Source organism: Ambystoma mexicanum, chromosome 2p, assembly GCF_040938575.1.
Source record: "Ambystoma mexicanum isolate Mex_15411 chromosome 2p, UKY_AmexF1_1, whole genome shotgun sequence".
NCBI classification, from domain to species: Eukaryota; Metazoa; Chordata; class Amphibia; order Caudata; family Ambystomatidae; genus Ambystoma; species Ambystoma mexicanum.
The window spans coordinates 117,871,241-117,893,249 of NC_090923.1; the positions used below are offsets into that span (position 1 = coordinate 117,871,241).

At 45.5% G+C, this 22,009-nt stretch overlaps 1 protein-coding gene and 1 long non-coding RNA gene across 2 annotated transcripts in view; one reads left to right on the plus strand and one right to left on the minus strand.

Annotated features, from left to right (window-relative positions):
* Positions 1–22,009, minus strand: part of KBTBD12 (kelch repeat and BTB domain containing 12) — a 1,008,581-nt gene that overhangs the window by 415,180 nt on the left and 571,392 nt on the right. The window lies entirely within an intron of this gene.
* The window catches only part of LOC138566275 (uncharacterized), a 415,633-nt gene that overhangs the window by 333,460 nt on the left and 60,164 nt on the right, over positions 1–22,009 (plus strand). The window contains exons 2-3 of the long non-coding RNA XR_011301884.1: positions 2,066–2,173; positions 6,416–6,529. This is a non-coding gene — a long non-coding RNA (uncharacterized lncRNA). The remainder of the gene's footprint in view (positions 1–2,065; positions 2,174–6,415; positions 6,530–22,009) is intronic.

Here is a 22,009-nt window from a genome sequence, read left to right on the forward strand (position 1 = left end):
TCTGTTGCAAAGCACTCTGGTTATGACCTCACACATACAGGAGATTGTTGGAGGGCATCCATGAAGGCAGGCTTAGCCTACACCAATCCCTGTGGTCCATTTTGCTTTAAAACAGGGCACAGCCCCTCTTATGGCAGATCACCTGAAGACTTTGCAAGGATTAACTCGAAGAACTCATCATTGGACCCTGGCTGAAGGTACAGTCAGACTTACATCTTCTGCCAGTGAAGGAAGGCCAGGACCTCCAAGTGGGAAGCAAGATCACTCCCCTAAATATCTCCCAGGGAACAGAGGGTGATACTGAATCCAGAGGACCCTCCAGCAGCTCCAGAACAGGCACCCAGCCAGCACCACACAGGGTGCCCTGCTAGGCTCTGCAGCAAGCTTCCTAAGTGGGTAGTGCCAGAGAGTGTCTGAACCGAACCAAGGACAAGGCAGCTGCCTGCAACACTGTCCTCAGCTCTGGGCCGTCCGCCTTAATGGATGGCACGAGCCTAGTGAAGAAGCTAGGAAGAGTGCAGTGACAAGCATCTACCGACATCTGCCTTGAAGGACATTTTCAAGCGAGTTGAGCCCCTTGAGCTGCAACTGACTGCGCCACTGACTGTTGTTACGCCGAAGTCACTAAAGCTGCCCGAGTTGCCTCAACCAGTGCTTCAGAACCACCGACCAGCACAGAGACAATGATTCCTGACCCCGAGCCACCATGTAGGGCAGCCTGCAGCCGTCCATCCAGCTTCGCTCACAGAACTGAATGCTGCCTGATACCCACAGCTGTTTTCCATATTGAACTCTACTGCAGAAGCTGCAAAGCACCCTGAAAATGGCTTGACCCTGTCGTGCACCAAGAACTCCTACAGCACAATGTACATTGTGGCTCTGTACCCCTGGTCCTTCTTCGGAGGCCCCTAGTGACATTTATTGACCCATTGCTCCCTTTGTGTTGAAACCAAGTATCATTGGACTATTGCGATTAACTACTATACTGACTACCCTGCTGTCAGTAGCCAGATTACATAAATTTCACTCCTTAGAAACTGTCTATCCTCTGCATTTCTTTACAGGGTGGGTTGTATTTTGTAGTGTTGCCAGAACTGTCTGTTGTGATAATGATAAAGTAGATCGTTTTATACAAGTTTGACTGCACAGTCCCTTTTATCATTGGATAATAATAGCATTTTCGCTGTGTTGCAACTAACCAACGATTCACAACCTTTTTCCGAGATAAGCTTGCCGTCCGTTCACATTACGAAATTGGACAAGGAGGTATATAATGATTGTTGATTGTACATGTTTAATAGGTGTAGGGTAAAACCTATATCAACTGGGATTGCAGCTATCAGAGCGCACATAAACACTGACCATACCCTATAAGAGTCCTTGAGGTTTATAATTGACTTGTGTTCCAATCTGTATGAATCCCTTCAGGTGTTCTAGAGGTGTGGGGCTAATTGCTGGTTTAGAAACCGATATTCATCCCTGGACACTAGCGCCCAAGAAGTTGATTCCTCACAAACACCTTCTTGAATTACGACCCTGCCTTTCCTATTAACTTCTAAAGATCGTGAGGGTTGTTTGATTGATGGCTTTGTTGACTTTGATGTTAATGGTGTGTCCATAGCACTTTTGGTGTTAACTATATTGGGCAACGATTTAGCCAGAGTCATGCACTCTCGCAGTTTTCTCAATCCTGCCTCGCTTTTCTCTATGGCCACTTGGGATGGATCGATTTTGTTAGAAAGAGGGTCAGAGATCAGATTTTTTTCTATACATGTAGTTGCTGCGGTTTGGGGGTATTCGACCTAAAACATTTGACCTAATCACATTTGATCGAATTTATTTGTCCTTTTTTTTGGTCTAAAATGCAGGGGGAGACCTCTGCAATCCCACCCACTTCCCCTCACCCCCATATATGTATATTTAATTAAATTTGACAGACAAAAGGGTAAAAAGAATTCGATCAAATGTTTTAGGTCAAATGTTTTCAGGTCAATTATGCTAATACTGTTACTGCGCCTGTTCAAACTTCCTGACACCTCTTTGTCTAATTTACCCCTGTCTCCAGGTCCGTCGTATTTGAAACTAAGGTGCAAGGCTGCCCAAAACCCAGTCCCCTTACTGGGCTAAGTTCCGAGCCTTGTGGAGAATGCACTCACGGACACGTGCATGCACGGTAGGTGCCCCAAGACTGTGGCGTGCACTAACTGATTGAGGATTCTCAGGTATAGGATTAAAGCCTGGCGATGACTCCGATGGATTAAGTTCTAACAGGTTTAATGGACCTTCAAGTCTCCGCTTCTCATAAAGCTGCCATGGATTTTAGCCTTAACTTAGCTTCATCGCCTTGGCACATGTTTCGCTTGTTTGAGTCAAGGGCACAGACACATTCTCTTCCGGTGGCTGCTTATCCTGATCAAGATTCGACGACACAATCCTTTTCGTATTTGGCTCACTCGGACCACTTCAGACAACTTGAACCTGATGGTCGAATTCCATCTTTCTTGGGAGAGAGGTGGTGCTACCCATGGAAGCCTCACCAGCTTGGCTAGATTTGGCTTGCCTTTTTCTGAACATCTGCTGAAAACTCAATATTTGTGTGAGAGGTAGTTCATGTAGATGGTGGAATTCGGATGTGAGCGAGGATTCTGGCTTGGATGCTGGCTTGGAAGATAAATGCAGAAGGAACATTCAAGTAGGTTTTCGATCACCCCCACCCTCGAGCAAGAGTGCATGCGTGAGCATACGTGAGCATACATTGCACTTAACAGCTGAACTAGGGCACACACTCATTCTTCTGCCCTGCCAGTCTCAGTATCTCTGTCTGCAGTGCCATAATGGAGATACTGCTACTGAGGCGATATTAACCGAGGCGGCGGGCCGACCCGGTCGGTGACGTCCCACCACCCAACTTAAGGGCCCGAGTGAGGCCTCAGTTAGATCCTCATTCTCACCCGAGTAGTTTCCTACACAGGTGCTAATGGTTTTTGTTTATTTTTTTGTTAAAAAAAGAAACTTACACTTACAGCGTTGCCGGGCGCCGTGCAGTGCTGGTGTGCTCGAAGTCCATTTTCAATGTTGATGACTGACATCTTCAACATTGAAAACGGACTGAGGACACTGCACTGCGCAGTGCCGGGCCACGCTGTAAAGATACGTTTATTTTTTTATTGAAAAAAAAAGACAACATTAGCACCTGTGTAGGAAGCTACACAGGTGCTAAGGTGAGGGGACGGGGGAGCGGGGAAGGGTAGGGAAAGGGGTGCTAGCTAACCATGGTGCCTTGAACACAGACTTGTACCTTACCAAACAGCCCACGTTCCGACCATCGTGATTGGGCAGCACCCAATCCCAGGGTGCTAATGGCCAATGTGTCCAGGCAGTGAATAAGTTGCCAATAACTGTACTCTTGCTCTGATGTGACCACAGTATTCCAAAGACTACTCCATAAAACATACATGCAGTATGACCTGCCGTACAGCGAGAGATGGACCATTGGCTTTCACTGTGAGGGTTACATGACTCGAGATAGGCTGACAGGAAAGTATGCGACATGCAACATAATCAATAATTGAGAACCACCCACATCTACATTTAGATGAGGCTCACTTGATCGGTCCATTACGTCCGACTCCACTCTGAACCCTGCTACTGGATTCCCTTTACAGGCTTTGCAGTTCCTATTAATATCAAGACTAGCTGCCATACCTCCTGAGCCTCACCTGGTCCTCTCGCCAACATTAGGCTTCGAGGAACTGGCACTCATCTGGTTCTGAGGGGCAGGGCTGGAGACCCCGTTCATCCCTTGCAGCAAGCCGCACCAAGACGAAACACGCATGTATGTCAACAGTGGCGCGGTCGTACTTATGGCCACTTCTGCTGAATCATCGCTACAACAAGCTCAACGCAATTACTATCCTTTGGGAATCTAATGTTGAACATTTTGAAATGAAAAGGTTTACTGTACCGCAGGGGTTTCCAGATCTTGTCCTCTGGAGCCAAATGTGCTCCATGTTTTCTGGATGGCCATATGATATAAATGTGAATATAGATAGTGGTTATTCCGAAAACCTGGTGTGAATGTTGCTTTGGAATACTGGTCTTGGAATCTAGTGCCGTGCTCTTAAACAAATCGATAGAAGTTGTAATTTCCAAAGGAAGAACAGTTCAAGTGCTATGAGGAGACAGATCCTCCTAATCTTTTGGCAGATAGGAGCATCTAAAGGGAGTTCACTTTGTAAGCCTGCCCTTGAGCAGAGTAGAGGTCTACCGAGCCAATACCTTATAATATTTCATGTTAATATGTCACTTCATGCCAGGTTCATTCTGTGAAAAAATGCCATCTGGTTAGGGTGGAATAGGCCATTATTTTTGATTTGCATTACATATTATTATGATGGTAATTCTGCTTCTGAATAGGAGGTGTGCTAATCAGAACCCCCTTGCATAAATACTCTATGCCAACATTATAGTGCAAACATGTGCCTTTGCTGAGAAAGCCTTACAATTGACCTCACCCCATATCTGCACTGTCAAAGGGTAGGGTCAAAGGTCACATGTGTATTCCTGACAGCTACTGGAACACAGGAAGAGGTGGCCTTTTGATCTTCTGCACCTCTGATCTAAATTATAATTGTATGCCTTAGTCAGTCTGATGGCACGTACACCTGTAAATATAAAATGGGTCTGATTGTGGCATGGTGACGGCTGAGAACAGACAATTATACAGTCTCAGCAATTTGATATCACAGTGGTGTCAGATCTGTGAGCAGGGTTCAGCTTTCACAGGACTGACGTACATTGAAGACTGGCCTGAATGTCTCCTCAGCTATTTGGGATTCTAGCCAGGATGCTAACTCTTTGATTCTCCTGCAGGAAGGTCAACACCTTTAAACAGTGCATAGGAACCTCTCACAGGAAGTCTCCTGTGAACTGGAACTTCAGAGGCAACACTTACATAAAAAAGCATTGTAAAATGAGGGTGCTGATCACTGGAGAATCTTTGAAGTCGGCAGGCATGAAAAAGGGGGCGAGTTAGTGTATCTAGAGAAGATAGTTGGGCTAAGAGAAAGGTCCAACGGTCTGTGTGGGCTCTCCCCCTTTTATAGTCCCATCCATTTCCTGCAGGCAAGGTACACTGGGTGTGATGTCACAAGGCAAAGGAAATGTGTTGCATCAGCCTGGACAGGACCCCTTAGAGCAGACATGCTTGGGGCCCATCCCCTGTGACAGTTTTCTTTTAAAAGGAGAGGGGCACCCCCTCATTCCTTGCGTCATCTTTGGACCATCAAGAGAAGAAGTAGGATTCACTTTGGGACCTTAATTGGGAGTGCAATCCATTCCTAAGTCCTCTGCTATAGAGGTGATGACATAAGGCATTTGAGGCAGAGCAGAGCCCAGCAGAGAGGAGAGGCCTCTCTGCTGGCTGTGTCAGCTATATCCCTGGGAGGGAAGTGCAGAACTGAACGACTTACCTTGCCACATAAACCCTGGACTGAGTTGTGCAGCCAATACAAAACCAAGGAGATACACCTGGCTCTCCTGGCATCTCTGAACTGCAGTGACGCTGGTTTTGACACCTTCCACAGCATCCAAGCTGCTGCACGGGAATGTCCTCTTCAACCTTGATGCTCAACCTCCTTTGCCTCTCTAAGTGTCATCAATGACAAGGCCGAAGCTGTACCATCTCAGCATCTGAGACCAGCTGAGTCTTCCAATATCCCCAACTCTACACCGCTGCCTGATTATTAGGTTCTTCGTGCTCCAATCTGACCCCACTGCAGTATCTCAATGTCGTGAGCTCACTGACAAAGGCTAATCGCTGCTTCTCTGCACTCAAAGATGCTGAGTCTTGCAGCCCTGCTGTCCCAACAACCCCTGCCATCCCCAGTGTCTTCAAGCCAAAACGCCTACACTGCTGCCGACGAGCACATCATCATTGGACCAAGCACCACCACTACCCGAATTGACACCGGCCAGGTGCCAAAAGCGCCCAGACTCCCTGTTCAATGCCCGCAAGCCTGGCTCAATGCTACTGAGCCACAAAGACAGGAGTAAGGTGCTGTAAAGAGGCCCTGCCTCCTGGCCAACCTTTTGGACCATAGTGACATTTTACCTTTAGCTTTCAAGAACATTGAACATTGACATTGTTGCCCAATCAATTGCCTTAACACCCAGCTCATATCATATCATATCATATCATATCATATCATATCACATCATATCATATCGTATCATATCATATCATATCATATCATATCTCCCTAGAAGACCCTTTCATAAAAGTCTGCATTCTCTGTGTTTTCCTTTACAGGAATGTTATTTTCTAGTGTGTTATACTTAGTTTATTGCATTTTATTGTTTAATTAAAATTCTCTATTGGTATAATACTTTGATCGTAGATTCTGTTACTTTGCAGCTATTGGCCTTGAGTTGTTTGGGTTGCTTCTGTTATCAGCTTACGCCTCTCCTGAAAATGTAGCCTGCCCTGGGCCTGCTCTCCCAAAAGAAGTGAAGGAGATATACCTTTCAGGTATGTGCCTGTTTCATCTTTATGTGGGGCTAAGTAAGCCGTTTAGCCACTAGTCATCCCTGTACTCCTGCAGAACCTCAGTCATTTTGTCACACCTCCCAATTTCAAGCACTAACATGATAGGAGGAATCTTCGCTTGAATATTAGGATCGAGGCAAGTCACATAGAGTTCAGAAAAGCTACTAATAACTCACCCCTTACACCTCTGCCCCCACTGATTGCCCACCTTTTAACATTCCTTCTGTCATCTTTTTGATTCTATGGGAAGACTCCACTGTCTAAACCTGAACTCCTTTCTTAGGAATCTTTCTCCACGCAGTGTCCCTTTTCCTCCCCTCTTTCTAGCACGTGTCTGTGTGCTGGGCACCTCATGAATATGTCTCCTGAGTACCCTCTAAACCTACCTCTTCTCTGTATGCTAACATTTTTCTCTCGCCTCTAACCTGCCTCTGTTCCCCTCTTCCTCTGCCTCTAATCGAGCACTTCACCCACCTAGGACACATCCCGAGCACAGCTGGCCGTACCACATACCTGCACTTTAAAATATCCAATGTTAGTTGTCTTTAATCTGTGTATGTCCACATATGTATTGTCCCCGGTGATTGTTCCCCTCTACAACCTGGTCAGAATGCCCCTCAAACTCAAGTCATTGTTTGTTTGGTTGTTTATTATTTGTATTGCGTGCCAGACCCGGACGTATCAGGGCGCAGAAGTTACAAGGAAGTTCACAGCTGAAGTTACATGCATAAATACAGGTTACAAGGAAGTTCAGAGCTTGAGCTGCAGACATACATACGCATAGTGAAATATGCAGAGGGTTCGTGCATGAAATGGCATTTTGCAAGGTGGAAGCAAGCAAGTTCGCAACTTGAGTTACAGGAATAAATACATAAAACAGTAATATAGCAAGTTCATGCAAGGGGGGTATATACATGTTGGGAGAAAAGCAGAGATAGGAACAAGCACGAGTGCTGTTACTGTGGTGTACGTAGGGCTAAAGATAAAAGTCTATGTACAGTTGTTTGAGGGTGGCACGCCTTAGTAATCAGATGTCTTAAGCCAGTTTATAATATTATGTCTAAAGTTCTGGTAAGATTGATCAGCTCGGAGTGGGGGTGGCAGGGAGTTGTAAGAAGCTTACTGCTTCCCATCAATTTGATTTCTTATCTATTGTACGTACTTTTGTGATCAAAAGAGCATTGTTCCTCCTGTATATGAATAAATAAATAATACATAAATAAATAACGGTATCTCTTGCAATTGCACATGGTGGATGTCAGCCAGCCGTCTTTTTGTATGTTTCTTTTACTCCCTGCATAATGCACTTTTGAATAGCCTTTTATGTGTATGCAGTCTCCTCAACACCCCTGCCCCATGGCATCCAGTTCCTTATAAATAAACAATTCCTCAATAGGTGCTAATACCCATCACTACATACCATCAATGTTATGTTTGGTTTAAAAAAAGCAAGGAAAAACCCACCTGACTGTAATGTTGAAGAGGCAATTTTAACTTTGAACACACATACAATACAGCACCACCAAGTTGCCATCACTGGAAGTTCACTTCCAGGTCAGAGCCACCCAGCAATGCCGTCACGGGTAAGCAAATTATCTGAAAATATTGCTTTTTCAGTCCACGCAGAAAATTGTCATAGGGATCATATCACAGTAACACACACAAATAATAAATATGCACTCACGCACTTCATCCATTTCACAAACAATGCTGATGACAAATCGCTAATCCTTTAACTTGTCCAGAGTTCCACATACAAATTGAATCACATCCCTTACAACAGATAGGCAGAGTCACTCTCTATGCTCATACAGTGGGTGTACGACTAACCATGCACCAGTTGCTGTCTTGAAGCATCCTATAGATGTGGCTCGTTTTCATTGTGAAATTCCCCATAAACATCAAAATTGAGGACAGCAGCATGAAATTAAAAAAGCTGCTAAAAGTCTATCTCTTAAAAGCTTACCATGGTAGAGTAACAGAGAGTGGCACATCCCTTGGAATGATGACCATGACTAGCTGACTCAAGATGGACTTGTGTCTCCACCTCTCTCTCTGCCATTAGCAGACAGAGCCCATGGAAACATTGGATATGGTGTAGATGACTTTACTTACCTTTGAGCCACTTTTGTGGATACTATCTGCTACTTCCTTACCAGTTTTACCATTGTTGTGCATTTTACATTATTGCTCTTCTCCCTATGCCAGTGCCCCTGAACCTCTATTGGTCTGATTGCTCTAAGAACCGTGAATCACCTTTTATTTGTTTACATTATAAGAGAGTACTCAAGATCTTCAATTTACAAGAAAGTGCTCAAGACGTTAAACTTATAAGAAAGAGCTCAAGATCTTCAACTTGCAAGAACGAGCTCAAGATCTTCAACTGCAAGAAAGGGCAAGATTTTCAACTTATAAGAAAGAGCTGAAGATCTTTAACTTGCAAGAAAGTGCTCAAGATTTTCAATTTACAAGAAAAAGCTGAAGATCTTCAACTCGTAAGAAAGTGCTCAAGACGTTCAACTTATAAGAAAGAGCTCAAGATCTTCAACTTAAAAGAAATAGCTCAAGATCTTCAACTTACAAGAAAGTGCTCAAGATCTTCAACTTATAAGAAAGAGCTCAAGATCTTCAACTTACAAGAAAGAGCTCAAGATCTTCAACTTGCAAGAAAGTGCTCAAGAGATTCAATTTACAAGAAAGAGCTCAAGATCTTCAACTTGCAAGAAAGTGCTCAAGATGTTAAACTTATAAGAAAGAGCTCAAGATCTTCAACTTGCAAGTAAGTGCTCAAGATTTTCAACTGCAGGAAAGTGCTCAAGATCTTCAACTTGTAAGAAAGTGCTGAAGATCTTCAACTTGCAAGAAAGTGCTGAAGATCTTCAACTTATAAGAAAGAGCTCAAGATCCTCAACTTACAAGAAAGAGCACAAGATCTTCAACTTGCAAGAAAGTGCTCAAGACATTCAACTTATAAGAAAGACCTCAAGATCTTCAACTTAGAAGAAAGAGCTGAAGATCTTCAACTTGCAAGAAAGTGCTCAAGATTGTCAACCTGTAGGAAAGTGCAAGATTTTCAACTTATAAGAAAGAGCTGAATATCTTTAACTTGCAAGAAAGTGCTCAAGATTTTCAATTTACAAGAATAAGCTGAAGATCTTCAACTCGTAAGAAAGTGCTCAAGACGTTCAACTTATAAGAAAGAGCTCAAGATCCTCAACTTACAAGAAAGAGCACAAGATCTTCAACTTGCAAGAAAGTGCTCAAGACATTCAACTTATAAGAAAGACCTCAAGATCTTCAACATGCAGGAAGGTGCTCACGATCTTCAACTTGCAAGAACGAGCTCAAGATCTTCAACTGCAAGAAAGGGCAAGATTTTCAACTTATAAGAAAGAGCTGAAGATCTTTAACTTGCAAGAAAGTGCTCAAGATTTTCAATTTACAAGAAAAAGATGAAGATCTTCAACTCATAAGAAAGTGCTCAAGACGTTCAACTTATAAGAAAGAGCTCAAGATCTTCAACTTAAAAGAAATAGCTCAAGATCTTCAACTTACAAGAAAGTGCTCAAGATCTTCAACTTATAAGAAAGAGCTCAAGATCTTCAACTTACAAGAAAGAGCTCAAGATCTTCAACCTGCAAGAAAGTGCTCAAGAGATTCAATTTACAAGAAAGAGCTCAAGACCTTCAACTTGCAAGAAAGTGCTCAAGATGTTAAACTTATAAGAAAGAGCTCAAGATCTTCAACTTGCAAGTAAGTGCTCAAGATTTTCAACTGCAGGAAAGTGCTCAAGATCTTCAACTTGTAAGAAAGTGCTGAAGATCTCCAACTTGCAAGAAAGTGCTGAAGATCTTCAACTTATAAGAAAGAGCTCAAGATCCTCAACTTACAAGAAAGAGCACAAGATCTTCAACTTGCAAGAAAGTGCTCAAGACATTCAACTTATAAGAAAGACCTCAAGATCTTCAACTTAGAAGAAAGAGCTGAAGATCTTCAACTTGCAAGAAAGTGCTCAAGATTGTCAACCTGTAGGAAAGTGCTCAAGTTCTTCAACTTGCAAGAATGTGCTCAAGATCTTCAACTTGCAAGAAAGAGCTCAAGAGCTTCAACTTGCAAGAAAGTGCTCAAGATCTTCAACTTGCAAGAAAGTGCTCAAGATTTTCAATTTACAAGAAATAGTTCATGATCTTCAACTTAGAAGAAAAAGCTCAGGATCTTCAACTTGCAAGAAAGTGCTCAAGATTTTCAACTCGCAGGAAAGTTCTCAAGATCTTCAACTTGCAAGAAAGAGCTCAATATCTTCAATTTACAGGAGAATACTTAATATCTGCAACTTCCATCAGAATACTCAAGATCTACTTACAAGAGGGTGCACAAGATATTCAATTTACAAGGGAGTGTTCATGATCTACTTACAAGAACATGTCCAAGATCTTCTTACAAAAGAGTGCTCAAAGTCGACCTTTCCAGAGACTGCTCAATAGCTTCAACTTGCAAGAGAGTACTCAAAATCATCTACTTAAAAGAGAGTGTTTAAAATCTACTCATAAGACTGTACAAAATCTACCAGAGAGTGCTGAAGATCTTCAACTTACAAGCGAGTGCACAAGATCTTCTCTTAAACTAGAACACTCAAGATCTTCTACCTACAAGATGGAACTCAAGATTTAACACTTGCATAGTGTACAGTCCCCAGGTAAATGCAATCTCAGAGTAGCTTTATTGCCACTAGGTCCGCCAGAACACGGGGGAAAGGTATATAGAGGACATACACTTAGTTAGATGGTAGACAACAGAAACACTGGTTCCCCCAAACCCTTCAGCCAGCTTTCCCTCCAAGTGCAACCGCAAATGGCTCTTCTTAGAACTGTCACACCTAGAATACACCAACATTCTAGCTGTGATGTCTATAGCCCTGACATCACTACAAGCACAGTGCCATAACACCAAAGCAAATTACCACACAGTTTCCTTCTAGCCCCCTCACTAATCAGGTAGTTTCTCTGTGTTGCCCTCCCTGCCTCCCATAGCGTGTTGTAATCCACATCCCTGGTGTAATTCACATGGAAGTATTCCTCCATGAGGCGTCGAATTGTGCCGCAAATTGCACGTCCCCCCACAGGGAGTCATTGCACCTCCACCGAGACTTTGCCCTATCCATCCCTGCAATATCCAAGACCATCCCCACCATATTATGGTCTGACTACCCCACTGGGCGAATCTCACATTGACGCACACACGAGGCATGCTCCCAGCCCATCAGCAAATAGTCTATGCATGTATAGGCGTTGTGTGGCCTCAAATAAAATATGAACCCTGTCTACCCCGGTTGCAAAGCTCTCCAGACATCCATAAAACCCCTGTCAGGGTACTCCGAAAGGCATCCTCAGGGACCCACCCATCTTCCGCTAGCGCCCCCTCCCTGAGAGCCTACGCCATTGTGCGTCTGCCCAGGAATTGATATCTCCCCCCACTATGACCACACCCCTACCCATGTCTCAGATCCTATCCAGTGCTTGCATGCTAGTACCATCCACGTCCCCTCTATTTGACCCTGTACAAAGACAAGTCTACCCTCCCTTTGGGTCAATATCTGCATGTGCGCCAAACGTAGGCGTTTGTTCAAGATTTTGCTCACTCCCCCCACTTACAAGCGGCGGATGCCTAGTGCACATGTCCAATCCCCGCTCACCTAAGGGGTCTTTCCTACCCCTCCTTCAGGCATGTCTCCTGCAAAAACATGATGAATAGGCCTGCTCTCTGAAACTCCCTCACCACCAAGGATCTTTTCATGGGTGAGTTGAGGGCCTTAACATTGAGAGTTCCTACTTACAGCCTGGACTCACCCCTCTCCCCATCCCGCCATAGCGGTCCTACGCACCTTTCATATGGTCTTCCACCATGGACTCCATCCTCTTATGCGTTTCATCCTGTGTCCCATCCATCCATGCGCATATTATGCCACTCCCGGTCCTCCAAGTCGTCGAACTTCAAAATCTCATCCTCCTCCCTCTGCTCCACGTCTGACATCCGGGCATCTAGCCTCATGTACACCATGTCGGCATTCAGCTGATTGTGTTCTAGACCTTCCACCTTTTTCTCAATCCGTTCTACTTTCCCTCGCAGCTCGAAGATGGAAGTCTTTATGTCTCCCCGGAGGACTCTTATTTCTGCCATTACACCTGCTATATCTTCCTTGATGGCTGCTCCCACCTCTGCCATAAGCAGAGCCATGTCTGCTGCACTCCCGCCGGCCTCCACCCTTCGGAACTTCTGTAGGGACGTGACTGCTACCGCCACCCTCTCTCCATGGGGTGCAGGGCCTCTCGTCCGTCCTCTCCCTGGGCTGTGCATGCTGGCCTGGTGTCCTAGGCCTGCACTCTCATTGCTGCTTCCCACGCCAGTGGCACCACTGCCAAAGGCACCCAAGGCGCGGCTGCCATCTGTCAAGCCTGTCCGGTGCTGATTCACCAAGCTCCGCTAGAGTCCCGCTGCTCTCCTCTACAGAGCACCAGGGTACACTCAGCCTCTCTGCATTGCAGCCCCCTCTCAGTTCCAGCAGCAGGGTTACCTTATATGGTTGCTCTCGACATCCCCGTCCAGTACGCTGTGGCCTCTTAGAATTTTCCTCCTGAAACTGAGCCCTACCCCTCCCTCTGGACTTCCCCCGTTGCAGTCTGGGGGCTTGAGGGTCTCACCATGCCCCCCCTTCAGGGCACCTTTTCTGCCCAGCCCGTCTCCCGCTCTCTGGTCTTCTGTGGGGGCCAGGAGCTCCCTCCTCTGGTGGTGGCTGTGGGGAGAAGCCTGCCTGCTGGGCCTCTACTCCCGGCTGCTACACCCAGGCCAGCTTGAGCAGGCACTCCCGAAGGTGTCACAGCTCTTCTCCCCACCCTGCAGGTCACGGCTGGGGGCCGCAACGTGTTCTTCAGCACTGCCCTGCCTCCCTGCTTACTGCACTCTCTGGTTTTCCGCATTTGTGGGCAGCCGCTCACCGATTGCCGGGGTGGTGCTCACCCCACCTGCCATGCTAACTGCACCTGGTCTGTGTTGGGGAAGTGTTCTCCATACAGCTCCCGACTTTTGGAGCCTCGCATGGGAGAGCCAACGCAGTGTGGCTCTCACGCAGTGCTCCTGTCCCCCGCAGGTTTGTGGTCTGACCTTCTCGGACACAGGAGGCCGCAGCCTCACTCCACTTCACACTCCTCACCTGCAGCTGCACGTTCGCTGCTGTGCCGCACTCGTCTCACATTGCACCAGCTCATGGTTCTCCCTGCAGTGTCTGGCTACGTGTGGGCTGTGTTTTCAGCACAATATCCTCTCTTCTCATTGCACGGGTCTCAGAGCAGAGGCTCAGGCAGCCATTGCAGTCTGCGCTCCATGGTGGTCTCCCCAAGCCTTGGTTATTTAATTAGGCTGGCCATGGCAGGGGGAAGATTTTGCCCTCCCCCTTCTGAGATGACATGGTGTCCTCCTGGCAACTAAATATGACTAAATATGACAGGGGGGCGCAGCACCTGTAGGCTGTGTCCACCCAGAGTACACAAGTCTATGTGTATGTTGTGCGGTGAGCATAAGAAAATGTGTGCGGATTAGCCCCACAAATTTTCCTGAGGTTGATCTACCATCATTCAATTTCATTAAAATTTCCAAAAAGCCCAGGCGAGCGCACACCCACCGTACGGATGGTTGAATTCCTCACAATTACATTGCCAGTGATGCCAGGAATGGCTACTCCATCACACACTCAGATGATGTAAATTTCGGGCAGTGAGGCCTAATGACCTGACCAACATATTCTCTACACTCAAGTTCACCAATAAGGAAGATGACATCCCCCCTGCCTCCTAACATACCCAAAATAATGGCACTGCTTATCCAATCCAAATTCCAGATGGGTTTGACTTGGTGGCAGAGCAACAGGGAGTGAATCTTTACTAGCTCCCAGGAACTCCCAGCTTTCCTAGGTCCTGTAAGAAATAAATGCAGTCCTCCTGAGAAAATTAATATCACCATTGGAAGGGAAACTGACAGTGCCCACATGGTTATCTTTGGAAAAGGAGTAGCGGACACTAGTTTTGGATCCCACCACCACCACAAGGCATCGCTAAGATGGTTGCGGTATCGGACACTTTAAAAAAAGAAAATTTCCCTGACAAGCCGCATTAACATGAATGGCAGACTGTGGTGGAACAATGCATGCGCTTACTTTGCATACAGGAATTGGTGGCCGACAGGTGATGGCTGATGGTGAGGTAAGGAGGGGGATTTGGTGGTAAATGGTAGGAGTATGTGTGTGTGCACATTTGCGTATGTATGTGTGTGTATGAATGTTTTTAGAGTCGGGAACGCGGGGGCCAGGTGTCCACCACAGAATTCACAACAGCGCTTGGCGGGAAGAGGGCAGTCAGAGAGAGGGGGGGTTGCTGGCTTTCCCCCCCACATTGGGAATAATGTTTCCCCCCAGCAGTCCCAAAATACAGCTCAGGGAACCAGACTTTCTCGAAATCAGCCTGCGGAGAAACATAGATCCATGGAGTCTGGAATGCTGTTAGTTACGCAACACCTGGAAGTCATCCAGTGGCGCAATAGTGGTGAGCTATTGGTAACCCCCAGCAATATTACTGTTCTGCAGTGAAAGGAGTGTGGCTGTCATCATCAAAGTCGTACTGGAGGCAGTAGCGGCGCCTACGGAAATAGTGGAGTTCCTGTTCGCCCTAACAATGTGAACACTGGGAACAATATCAACTCACCTGTCCTCCTGGCCCTACCTCCTCATCTTTCTCTCTTCTGGAGCATTCATGCCAACATCCTGAAGCACCTGGGAGAGAGATTTCTTCAGAAAAATCGAGAGAAAATAATTTCCCCATAGGAGTGCATTAAAGTTTAGGTGGGAGAAAGTGAAACATATTTGTAATTGAAAAATCGGGATTCTCCCGCCTAATTTTGGAAGGTTGTCATTTAGGCTAGGGGATCACTGGTGGAGGCTTCTGGGAGTTGGGGGTAGTGGCAGTGGGCACTGTGAGTCCACTGGAGGCGATTATGTTCTTGGCTAGGAACAGAAACTGGGCCATCAGATGGGGTTTCAGAAGACTCAGAGCATCCCCACTCAGAGGGCTGGCTCAGCCGTCCGGCAACGATGCAGAGTCATCGGTGGCAAGAAGAGGCGTCTTCCAGCACCATATCCAGGCCCCCACCAACAGAAGCCTTCACATCGTGCACCGAGTGTGCACAGCGGAAATGGTGCGGCCTGCAACTAGCTGATTTGAGCAATCTCACCGCTGTTGCGGCTGGCCATCTCTTCCCCACTTCACAGCAAGGGGGAATCAGTGCCGCCAACTGTGCGGGTCAAGAGGATGTCATCTAAGCCGAGAGACACCAAGTCAGCAAACATAAAAGAAATGATGCACCCCCAGGAGAGATGCCAAAACAAGTTACAATCTGAGACGCCTTCTTGGGGTATCCTCAGCAAGATTTAAAGTACAGCTTTGTCATGAAGGCGTCTATAAAAGAAATGGTTTCAGACATCAAAACATGAAATTGCCTCATACAAAATAAACATCCCAGTGCTTTTGGAAACTGTATTGGAGGGGGTTTGAGATGATCTGTAAGTTACGCCCAGTACTTTACTGGGCTCTCCTTTGGTCTAATCCTCACCTTCGTAAATACAAAGAGGCAGTTACAGATGTTTTGTCCCAGCAGGGGGGCAGCTCGTTAAAGTGGGCTGCCCATGTAAAAGGATATCTGGGTTTGCTGGGCCTAGAGGATTATTGGTCAAATCTCTCAATCGTCACACCGGTTGCAAACAAAGCAATCAAGAGTTCAGTAGGGGCAAAGGCGCGGGAGGACATTCGGGGAAGATCCAGGGCTTCTGAGCAGCTGGCCGGATATCTTTCAATAAAGACGCGGGCAGGCTGAGAAGTATACTTGGACTATGTCTCGCCTTGGTGGGGAAAAGCATTATATTTAAAGTTCTGTATTGGAATCTTGCCGACTGCTGTATTTCAGCATAGATGGAATATTGCTGTTTCCGCGTCATCTATCCTTAGTGGTGAGTCTGAAGAGATGCTACAACACCATTTGTTACTCTGTCCGGCCACCATGCCTTTGAGGAAGTGCTCGCTGAAGACTCTGTTCTTAAGCCGTGGATGTTGGTCCCTAGCGGATGCTATGGCAATTTGCCTGGACGCCTCGGATACGGAAGCTGTGCTTGCCACTACAAGTTATCTGAGCTAGGCAAGAAAGTCTTATATGAGGAAGGCTAAGTGCGGAACAGTGCTGTGTGGTAAAGACATCTTTCTGTACGAGCTGTCTGTACAATGTTCATTTGTTTTTGTTTGGTTTTAAGATAAAGCACTGATTGTGTAATTTTAGTGGAGTAATTATGAGCCAAGCGATTGTGACGACGTAACAAATGTGTTTTTTAACTTTTCTGTGAACTGCTTTTATAGGTATGCAGTGATAAAATCGCGGCAAAAATGTCGCCTGTACAAAGATTTGCAGCAGAAACGCTGTGGTTTGACCCGTTAAAGGTGTACCCCATTACACCATTTATGGGGAGCGGGGTTTGTGGGGTTGTCCCCCGCTCCCCTTAAATATTTTAATGGATCTGAAGGTTGCGCGGGTGTCTTGCTGCAGCGGCAAAACCATGGCCTTTTTGCCTTGATATTTTGTGTCCACAGCCATTTTTGCAGCGATTTTCACACATGGAACCCTTTTATGATTATTCTGTCGAAATAAAGCTCCTCGCTCCTCATTGTCACTGCCATGCAAATGGAAAAGGGCCCCCTCCGTTATACCTGGCAGACATTTTAATGGCATATATCTTTTATGTCATTACATTGTTTGAAAATCGGGATACACATACAAATTGGTCCTTAACACTCTTGGGGCCAGATTACAGAAACTTTGCACCGGTGCAGGTGCAAAGTTTGCACGCTATTAGCACTAAGGCAAAGTTTGCCCTATTTTTAAAAACAATAGGACACATTAAAAAACGATTGCACCATGACGAGTGCAGTTTGGCCGGGTATAAGCATCAGGGCAAAAATTGCCCTGGGCAAAAAAGATACATTTTCACTGCATTATTGCAATAGGACTGAGTTTGCCCTAGTGCTAATACGGAATGGTATTAGCACTAGGGCAAACTTTGCCCTGGTAAAGAATCGCATTGAAAATGGATCCTTTTTGCACTGGGGAAATTTTGGCCTTGTGCTTATACCAAGCCAAACTGCCCTTGTGATGGTGCAATAGTTTTCTAATATGTCCCAGTGTTTTAAAAAAATAGGGCAAACTTTGCCCTAGTGCTAATACCGTGCAAACATTGCATTTCTGTAATCTGGCCCCAGATGTTGTGCTGGTGTGTTCATAGCTATAATGATAAGCATGGCTGGCCACCTTCATTCAGGCCTGCATAGAGTTCTGGCCTGTCCACTTGGGCAAAGGGCTGTTTCCACCTGGTATCTCCTGCCAGTCGCGCCATTATAGGTGAAAAATTAAGCAAGCACATTATTTCAATAAGAAAACAATCTAGATTGCAAAGAAGTTTATCCTATAAAAAGTTAAAACACTATCGAGAAGCGTGAGATAAATATACTACATACTGTATTTGGATTTAGTTATGTGGCCCCAGGAAGGCATAAAAAGAGCCAAAAAAAGTAACAAAATTGATTTGAAAACCCCAAAACACTGGGCTGTGCATTCACCTCATACCACTGTTAGTGCTTTTGTTGTGGTGGTGGATAAACCAATTTAGGATCCCGAACGTTTTTTTATTATTCTATTTTGATAAATAACTTTAGTACATGTAGGTTTTTTAAATTCTTCAATACATTTTCTTCTTAATTATCACATTCCAAGTATGCTCCCAGTCTCCTTAAAAATAATTAAGGTTACAGCCAGGGGTGTTGCTAGGTTTGTAAAAGATCCGGGGTTACGCTAATGTCAGGAATGTCGGAAATCGGGGTTAGCTAGCCTTTTGTTTGTTGCCCCAGAGCTTCTATCCAGGGTTACAACCAAAAGACCCGGGGCTATAGCCCGCAGATGCCCCCAGCGATGCCTTTGGTTGCAGCTCTTCTGTGTGCTCAGCACGTTTCGGTTTAAACAGCCTTCACCAGGAGAATAAAAATCTACAATAAACAAAATGTCATAGAAATGTCCTACATGAAGCGAATTCTACCCCGTAACATTGAGCATGCATCACCTCTATATAAACAGACTTTTCTTTAGACCCTGAGGTAGTTTCTCCTCCTGAAAAACGAGTGCACAATTAAATGGTTTAAGACAAACACACTACACCGTGTTTTGGGATTTAGTTGTATGTCTAAAAACAGACAGTAGTATGAGTACAGCACTTTAGGCATGAAAGAGTTTTTCAAGTGTTCTGTATTGCCAGTAAAACATTTTTGGGAGTGGGCATCACATTACAAATCCAGCATTTTATTTAAATGATTGATTAACACATATTTGTTAGGAGCGCAATTATTGTAGGCTCCACAAAGCTGTGCCACCGAAAATGCGCGCTCCCTAATTCTCTCCCCTGATGGAGTGTCTAGTCAGGGGACACAGTAATCCTTTTAGGAGGATTAATCTTGTTATAGCTCTAAAGTGAAGCGTGGTTATGAGCTAGTCTGGCAATAGGATTATCAAGGCTCAATTAATGATAAAGTGTTTACGGAAGGGGAAGAGCGGTCACCTAGAGTGTAGTCCCACAGTAACAAAATACCTTTTTAAATAAATGACTGGGCTAAGACTTTCTGTTTGATATTGATGCCCTGTTTTTTTAACATTCTGAGCAAGGTCGACGTTGTTTCCTTTCGAAGTAATATACAACAATGGCTTTCATGTATTGGATGCAGAGTACTGTGGGGGAAATTTAAAAGGAGGATATAGTGTACTTCAACACTGGGCATGAGATTAAGTTCATCTGGCACACTTTACTGCACACAGGAGTGTCTGTGTTTCACAAATATCTTTTTCACGCTCAAAAGACTCTGAACCTATAACTCCAATTCTTTTTAATTTTGTGCATCCGTCAATACACTGTAAAGATTCTCCTGGGTTGTTGGGTTATAAATAGATTAGGCATGATATAATTTCCACCTTTCTCCTTCGCCCGTCATCCTGTCACAAAAGGGGTCCCACCAGGAGCCTCCCAGTCACCCATCCTTTTCAACATCTACCTAAGCCCTCTGCCGGCTCTCATCCGCTCTCACAACCTTACCTGTTCCAATTATGCAGACGACACCCAAATCATTTTCAAAATCCCCAAGACCCCAGCCTGCCCCTTTACCGGCCTCACCTCTTGCCTCTCGGCTATCGACCTATGGATGATGACAACCACCTTATCCTCAACCTGTGCAATTCAGAAATCCTAATATGCGGCAACGCCGCTCTCATTCCCCAACCTATACCATGGCCACAATCCCTAGTAGCCCCACCTGCTGCATCCACATCTGTAAAAAATCTTGGATGCACCATGGACGCGGAACTATCTCTCTCCAAACACATCAACTCCGTATCCAGAACTTTCCACTTCCACTTACGCACCATAAAGCAAATCTTTCCCTATTTCTCCTATCCTCAAAGAGTCTCCGCAATACTGCCGATCATAATCTCCCACCTACACTTCGCCAACCCCCTCTATCTTAGTGTCCTATCACGCCAGCTCAAGAAACTCCAGCGAATCCAAAACTCAGCAGCCAGACTACTCCTTGCCCTCTCGCTCAGAGAACATATCACCTCCACCCTAAGAGTACTACACTGGCTCCCTATCTGCCTACAAGTGACCTACAAATCCATGTGCATCACACACAGAGCCCTCCATATTACAGGACCAGAGTTCCTACAGGAAACGATCATCCACTACCACCCCACAAGAAACCTCCAAACGGGCTTGGCGTTCTTCCCTGCTATTCCCCCTTACCAGTCCTCTAGAGTTGGCGTCTCAGCATTCTCTAGCCTAGCTCCCACCATCTGGAACACTCTTCCCCTGTACATCCGCTGCACGGCGGACAACCTTTCCTTCAGAAAAGTCCTCAAAACCTGGCTATTTCCCATAATATCCTGAAACCCGTCCGTATGCTTCCAGTTCCCAATACGACGATACGAACATTCGCCACAAGGCGGCGCCAGCTATTATTGCAATGACCCTGACCTCACAGCACCAGGTGGAGCCCGCTGTTGGCACAGCGGCCCGTGCCTCACACACTACCAAGCACGAACCATGACCTTGGTTCTCTCAAGCACTACTAGCTGGACACAGGCCATCATCACGTCTACACAGCATGAAATGTCACAAGATTGATTAGTCACTGCACCTGCCTTCTATAAGGGAAACAAGCAAGTCACAATCAAAGTTGTTGAGATAAACTACAGCCCTGGAGCACTTGGATAGACTGTGATGTCTGGAAAGGCATGGTCCTGGGAGGAATTATGTGCCGTGACCATGTCTCGTGCCAGAAGGGCATGTGGGGGTTTCTCCTGTCATGCTCCAGAACATAATCAGGAACGTGCCCTGAATGATACTGGAAGGACGTGAGGGGTAGCGGGTATTGCGCTTGGATGAACTATAGGGTTGGCCTCTCATGGTGAAGGTAACAATTGTGAAGGTTTAGTGTACACACTATCTGTGAAGATTTCACCATGCTCTCTACCTGGAAGAGCTTGAAAATATAACCTGTGCTCTACTAGTAGCAATTTGTGAAGCATAGCCTGTCGCTAACCATTTGTTGCAGCTGCAAGAAACAACATAGGATGGCACTACCTGATCGGGTGCACATACAACAAATCTACACCCGAGTTTCCAGGAACAAAGAAACGCACCACTCCAGTGGACACTGGCTGCAGGAATGGCTACCCACACACATCAGAATACATTAGCGAATACAATAAAGTCGGTTTCGCTGGTTACATAATTGTTTCATCTACTTACATCAGACTACACTTCAACATCTCTGACATCAGTATGCAGCGAAGACCTATGACAAATTAGGGCCAGCTGGACACATTGCGAGTCTCTAGCGCTCATACCATCTCATGACCCCTTTCAGCACCCATCCACATGCCTGACCTCGTGGGTTGCATTCTACCGGAGTCTGGCCAGCCCTGCTAATCCTTATCATGGCCAAATGCAGCTAAGCATACCAATCCAACACTCTGAACTTCAGTGCGCGTTCCCACCCTAAGTGCATTCAGACTATAATAATGGTAAAAGGTGCTATGTAAATGACAACTACAATACAATACAATACAATACAATACAATTTCATGTGTATGCACATAGCTCATAAACTCAGCTATTTGAAATTGTGGTGTTTGGGACCTCAGTCAAGCTCAACAATGAACAATATGTAATGTGTTCAGGGGTTCAAGAAGCCACATACACAATGGAAAACAGTTAAAGAGACAAGGAACCCTATGTCAAGACAACGGGTAATCCAAACATAATAGGATGTTTCAATCAGG